Source organism: Otolemur garnettii, unplaced genomic scaffold, assembly GCF_000181295.1.
Source record: "Otolemur garnettii isolate 467f Iridium unplaced genomic scaffold, OtoGar3 scaffold00042, whole genome shotgun sequence".
Lineage (NCBI taxonomy): Eukaryota > Metazoa > Chordata > Mammalia > Primates > Galagidae > Otolemur > Otolemur garnettii.
In genome coordinates, this window is record NW_003852437.1 from 8,444,442 (window position 1) to 8,451,355 (window position 6,914).

Genomic DNA, 6,914 nt, shown 5'->3' on the forward strand with positions numbered 1-6,914 from the left:
TGCACATAAAAGAATTCCAAAGGAGATAATTTAAGGCAAGTACGGCAGCTTTCTGGTTCAATGACGTACCCAGTCTCTTGTCTTTAGTTGTCATTCTGCCATCTCTAGCACCTGGCTTCCATTCTCAAGACCCTCATATGCTGGTCAAGGATGGTTGCTAGAGCTACAGATGTACTTAAAAATACCCACCTTCTAAGTAGTATGAAAAAGAAAGGGAGGAAGAAGAAAACCCTAATCTTTTTAAGGAGGCTGTTGAGAAATATATGCAACATTTTTACTTAATTCTCTTTGGGCAAAACCTAGTTGTATGGTCACACTTGGATGCTGAGGAGGCTGAGAAAATGTAACTTTTTAGCTGAGTGGCATTATGCCAATCTGAAAACACCAAGATTTTTTATGAAGAAGAAAGAGGAAAATCAATGTTATGAGATGTTTCTTGTGGATGTTTTGGAACTTTGTAACGGAAAAATTAAGCCAGGTTTATGTGTCAAAGACATTTGTTGTCTTTGATGGTGTTTACCATCAAGCATGTTTAACCTATCAAAGTATTAACAAGAGATTTATTTCTATTTGTTTTATGTTTTTTAGTGATATGCAATAGAAAAACATATAAAAATTCAGATGGTTATTGGAGATTAAATTAAAATATATATATATACACACACATACACACACATGCGTGCATATAGTTGACATGAAGCATACTATATATCGTATTCTGTGATAATGCTCTATCACCATGAGGATTTTATTGTCATGATTTATTGTATAAAATAATGTTTTATTGCTTAGACAAAATGTAACATATTTATAACTAATAGCAAAGATAATATTCTCAAAAATTATACTCCTGAGATGAATTTTTGGTCAAAATTTAAACTGAAGCAATTTTATAAATTCGTAAAAAATATTAAGTAAATTTCCCCACACCCATAAACTTCTCAAATTCACTTAGCACTAGACATAACATGTTACAAGAAAGGCTGTTTGTTTTGCTGTTTACAGCCCCGAAAGTACTGGATATCTCCCAGGAAATTCCAGTGTTAGGAGGATTCCAATAAACATGAAGAACTGAGTGGTTCAGATTTAGACACAGATTGGAATCAAAATCTGGACATTATTCAAAGTTCAACATGTCTTGATTTTGAGATTCAGCCTTCATTCATGCAGGTTCCAAGAGAGAAATATTTATAAATAAAACCTGAAGATAAAACAGAGTAAATGTGCTAATTATACATAATCGTCATTACGAGCATAAAGAAAACTAAAATTTGCTACTTTCATATAATCAAAAAGTAGCAAATTTTAATTTTGGTATTTTATTCTGAGATAGTAATTACACATAGGTTTTAACCTTTTTTTTATGCTACCCCTTGGTATACAAAGATGTTGTAAAGAAATGCTTAAAATTTTGAATGAAACCAATGATAAAATACCACCTATACCCACCAAATATGCACTTCCATTCATGAAATTATTTATTCTCATGTACATTTAAAATAGGCTTTTTGTAATCATTCAGGTGTTGTTTGACAGAAGGTTCACCATAAGTTGTGACAAATGCATTTATTTAATAAAGTAGTTAGGGCTTTCAAAGCAAATTATACACATTGAGCTATATATTTAGGTATTATCTCTGTAATATCAAGGTCATTGTGCATAGAAAGTAGATCCCTTCCTCTTTTTACTCTATGTCTTTAGTCCTTCTAATTTCTTTATCTAGTAAAATACAGATACTCAATAAACGAGGTTAAGTAAAAGGTACATCAGTGGTAATATTAGAATTACTTTTCTACAAAGAGTTGCATTAAGAAGCTATGTAGGTCAGTCTGGTAGAGCCTGACGAACTGGTTCTGACACTGGCACATGGTTCACTTGATTAATCCTACAGATTACTTATTACCAACACAGGCAAGTTTAACTTTTTGAGTCGCTATCATACGTGAAGATGACAGAGTGATTCAATCAGTGCTACCACACCTCCATCACAACAGACAAGACGTTTAAGATTTCCGGAAATTACAAAACTGCTCTTAACCCAATAATTAAAACAACCTGCTAACAAGTAAAAGTTACCAATGACCCAGTGTTTTTGATGGCAGGGGGCAAGGGAAGATTTATAGGATTTATTGATTACATGTGACAATTTATATACATGATCCTAAAGAATTTGTGATAGCGTAAGAATGAACTTGAGACAAAGACCAGCTGCTTAATTAATCTTCCCATACATAATATTTTTACCCTTTCAGTACTTTCTTCCAACCCGGCAAGATATATTTTCCTTGATGTCACTACTTGGTAAGTATATGTTCAATTTCACTGCTCCAGTAACAGACAAAAAGAAAAGGGACAGAGAATACGATGAAAGAAAAAAAAATCATAGATATATTAGATACATATATGCATATTAAATTTTTATTATTTAATATGAAAGTTTAAATAATTAGGCTGAACACAGTGAATGTAGAGGCAGAAAGAATGAGATTCTCCTCCTAGCTCTGTCCTTACTCTCTGGATGAACTTCAGCGAGTCGGTTCTTTCCTGAGCAAGAATTTTCTTGTCTGCAACATGGAAAAATGATGGCATTTTCATGGCACTGTCACAGGAGTCACTGAATACAATTTATATCAAATACTTTTAAAGCATGAAGAATTGCATAGCATATTGTTAGCTTTGTTAAAAAAAAAATTCAATATACAAAATACAATGCTCTTCAAAGAGAGAAATTAGAACCTCATTAATGGCATTTCAAAATGATCATTTGCTCTTTAAGCAAATTTTACCCCAGGTTTACTATTTTCACTTAAGGGAAAGAATAAAAGAGGAAAAAGAGAGATTTGGAAAATTCTCTTTATCTCTGAGGATATATTATTACTCAATTTCTTAGTTCTTGGCATAAAAATGCTTAGGAGAAGGTTTTCTCTGAATCACTCAGATTATATTAGAAGTCACTCTCAGTTCACCACTAGGATGAATTCCACACTGTGCAACCCAACCAAGAAGGCGTAGCAGCGCCTCTGGGTGTGGCTGTGTATCCCAAGCGTCCCACAGTTTCAGGGGTCACCTCTGCACTTTCCTCTGTGTGAATGCTGACTCTAAAGGTTGTGTTTCGTGCAGCCTGCACAGCCACACAAGACAGTCCTGAGCAGGGAAACTTGAGCTTGTTTCCAATGTTAGAACTGACTTGCTCCTAGGATAAATGATCAAGTCTCTCATATGTGAAACTACCAATCCCGAATCCCGTGTTTAAGAGAGCAGAGCCCCTCCTGCCTTACAGCTTCCTAACACATTGCTACGTAAAAGTCCTCTCATTTAATTATGGTGCAACTTATCAGGAACACAGTTGTTACATAAATCAAGGATTGCAATTGTTTCTTTTACCTACGTACTTCAGAGATCTAATACTGGGTATTTGTTAAATCAGAACCTCAATCTGGGGATGCATTTCACATTCCCATCTAAACTGTCTGTAATAATAAGGACATGTTTTAGCAGCCATATATTTTCATTATTTTAAAAAGTTAGTAGCTCTGGCATAGATGGAAATATGTATGAGAATGTGTTATAAATGTGTCTTGGGAATATGTTTTAAGATTATCAGCTCCTCCAAATGACCTCTTGTAGTTCCTTTCTTTTAGGTGTCTATCTCCTTTGCAATAATTTGTTGGTGGTGAAAATGAAAAGACAACAAAACTTTCCCTTCACATAGTATGGTGTCATCGGCTAATGATTTTGCAAACCAGATTGAAATCCAAACCTAATTCAGAATTTAGATATTCCTATTAGCTTCTAAATGACTGACTTTTGTTTATGTAAGATTGCACCACGTTCCATATTTTATTCCCTGTCAGCACATCCCTGTTCAACACAGAAAACTTCCTGCAACCTCCCTTTTACTCTAACATGCAGATTTCAGATTCCCACACATTGCTATCCTGAAGACTAAGGCAAGAACATTAGTTTGCAGGATAGCAACACTGCTTACACAGATACTTGTGTGTGCTGCACTGTTTCCTTCCCAGGGCTGTGCACACATTCTCACAGATATTCACACACACAAGGTCACTGAATATTTCAATTGTTCTAATCCTGAGGAATGAATAAGCACAAGGCATAGACAGTTATCAACCTGGTTTTCTCCTTCTCTCTCTTTTTCCCTTCTCTCTCTCTCTCTCCCCTCTTTCTTCTTTCTTTCTTTTCTTTCTTCCTTTTTTCCTTCATTTTATGTTTAATTTTTTTTTTCCTGGAGAGGGTTCTGAAGTTCAACAGTGATTTCTTTAATTAAGAGGAAAAAAACACTAGGAAGGAGAAGGAATAGTAAACAGTTCCCTCCACTGCCTGAGGGGTTAGTTACAAAATAAACATTCCATGACTGGGCCACATCTCCTATAATGAGACAGCGCTGGCTGGGGAGGCTGCAACTAAAGTCCCTCTATTAGGGGCATTCACTAGAAAAAGAGATCCTCACAGAGAGAGGTTTTTCACAAACACCTATGGCATTTTTTGACAATCTGCCTGTGCTAACCACTGCTTTTCCTGAAGGCTGTCCACTGCATTTTGTTTTAATGGTTCAACCTCCTCATTGGTGATTCAAAGTCTAAGCACTTCCTCCTCCTGTTAAATTCCTACATAAAATAAAAGCCCCTAACCCAGAAAAAGGAAGAGATGAGAAGGGTATTCCATCAGACATGCAGTTGCAGAAAATTAATATTATGTTGTTTCTTCCTCCAAACCAAAAACACTAACCAAAGAAGATTGTTCACATTTGCAAAATTTGCCTTGAGCTCATTGAAGGAACGATGCTATACAAAAACTAAAAATAAGTAATGATCAAAATATGTTAGAATTATAAAGGAACATTCTAGTAATAACCTCAGAGCTATTAGCATCAATCCAAATAATGTAGGGCAGAGTCCTACTAGACTATTATTTGCAATCTAGTGGGATGGCACATATTAAAAAATACCATGACCTATCAAAAAGAGGTTACTATCTCCAAAGCAATAAGCATGTACAAGCTATTAACAAACATTACATGCTAATTCTATTAAATCAGTAAGATGGAAATGAGGGATTAAGCTGGCCAAAATCATTGGGGAAAAAATGAATTTTAGTTCCATGTTTTCAAGCAAGAAAAACTCAACAAGGGTCATATTTCATAACATTTAAGATGAAATGAGAGAAAAAATCTAAACCATCCATTTATTGGCTTTTTAAACTACAATTAAGAGCTGTTAATTTAGGGAAGTGTTTGTTCACTTGTCAGCTAGCACAGCACTACACATTGAAACCTGTAATTCATTTCCGGGTCTCTTTTATTTTCTAAAGCTATTGCTTTGACCCACTCACAAAATGTGTTTTTTCCTACCATGTTAAATAATTTATTTCTGCACTCTATTTTTACCATTGTATTCAAAACAAACAAAAAATACCCATAAAATTATTTTTAAAAAATATGGAAATGTGCACTTTCAAGAATAAATTGTTGAAAAACATCCATTGGAGAGATGCTTACAAATTCACTATGCCTGGCTACAACCTCAACTTGGCCATGCCTTCCCAGGTCTTAAGCATGTCTACTTTGCTTGAACAATCAAGTTTGGCTGGGGCCAGGTTCGAACTCACCATCCTTGTTATATGAGGCCTGTCCTCTACCCACTGGCCAACAGGCACCGCCTGTGGGTGAGATTTCAAGGATCTGTTTGACACCTACCCCAAAACATCCATTTGAGAGAAGCTTACAAATTTACTATGCCTAGATACAGCCTCAATTTGGTCATAGCTGCATAGGTCTTAAGAATGTCTACTTTGCTTGAACCATCAAGCTTTAATTAGTGATTGTGTATGGAACGCGTGGCCCAACAAAACTCTTCTACTTCCTATGTGGCTAAGAAGTCAAAAGTTTGGACACACCTGGCATAGAGACCCAGAATGCTGGACTTTCCAGATAGGCTGATATTTCCATGATCATCATAAATAACCAGAGCTACAGAGTACACGACTGGACACATTGCCTAACCAGAGTTTGAGAGAGGACTGTCAGTGAGACACCTACCTTCCCAAACAAGCCTATTCTAGAGAAAGAAGTAAAACATTATGAAAAGTAAAATAATAATAATAAATAAATCATTAGCTAAACACCTTGGTTATGAATTAGGAAGCTGGGATGTGGAGTGCCTGGGTTTTCTCCAAGGAGGGCAGGATCTTCACAGTTGTCTATTGCCATCTATTTACTGTTGTTCCTTTTCTCTCTTCATCTGCGATACCTTCCCTTTGTGTTTCAAGTATCCAAACCCAATCCCGACATCACTACCCTGAATAAGTGGCACCTTTCTCTCCCCACCAGTACCTTCTTTGAAAATGACAACTTTAAATTGTCTCCATCTCTGAGTGCTTTTTACAGCCAGGTTTCAGAGAGCCTTATGAAAGACTTGATTATTTTGTTTTATGTACGTTAGTCTTGTCGTTCATTCGCGCATTTCACAAATATTTATGGAGCACCTTTTGTGACCCAGGTATAGTTCTAGCTGCTGGGTCTAAGCGTACAGCTCAGTAAACAGCAACAGACAAAAAACTCTGCTCTAATTGGAGCCTACATGTTATTGGGAGTTGTAGCCAATAAACAATATAAATAAGTTATAGTGTCAAGTGTAAAGCAGAGAAGCAAGATTAGAAACCTCATAATGAAGATATATATGTACGTTGGGGTGCATATGTATGAATAGAGTTTATATTTATCTCTTTGTGCTGAAGACAGCTGAAAATCTCCTTATAAGCAGGCCTAAGGAAAAGCTCTTACAAATCATGCTATAGATTTCTCGACATAGTGATGGACATGATACAAGTATCAGTAAATACTCTGTAATTAATTCTCTGCCACTGACGAGGCCTATAATTATAAATAAGTTGTA

At 35.8% G+C, this 6,914-nt stretch overlaps 1 long non-coding RNA gene across 1 annotated transcript; it reads right to left on the reverse strand.

Annotated features, from left to right (window-relative positions):
• Positions 1-764: 764 nt before the first annotated feature.
• Positions 765-3,674, reverse strand: LOC105887032. The gene is made up of 2 exons (XR_001161315.2): positions 3,619-3,674; positions 765-1,201 (listed from the first exon to the last, which is right to left on the reverse strand). It is a non-coding gene; the product is annotated as an uncharacterized LOC105887032 (long non-coding RNA).
• Positions 3,675-6,914: the final 3,240 nt, after the last annotated feature.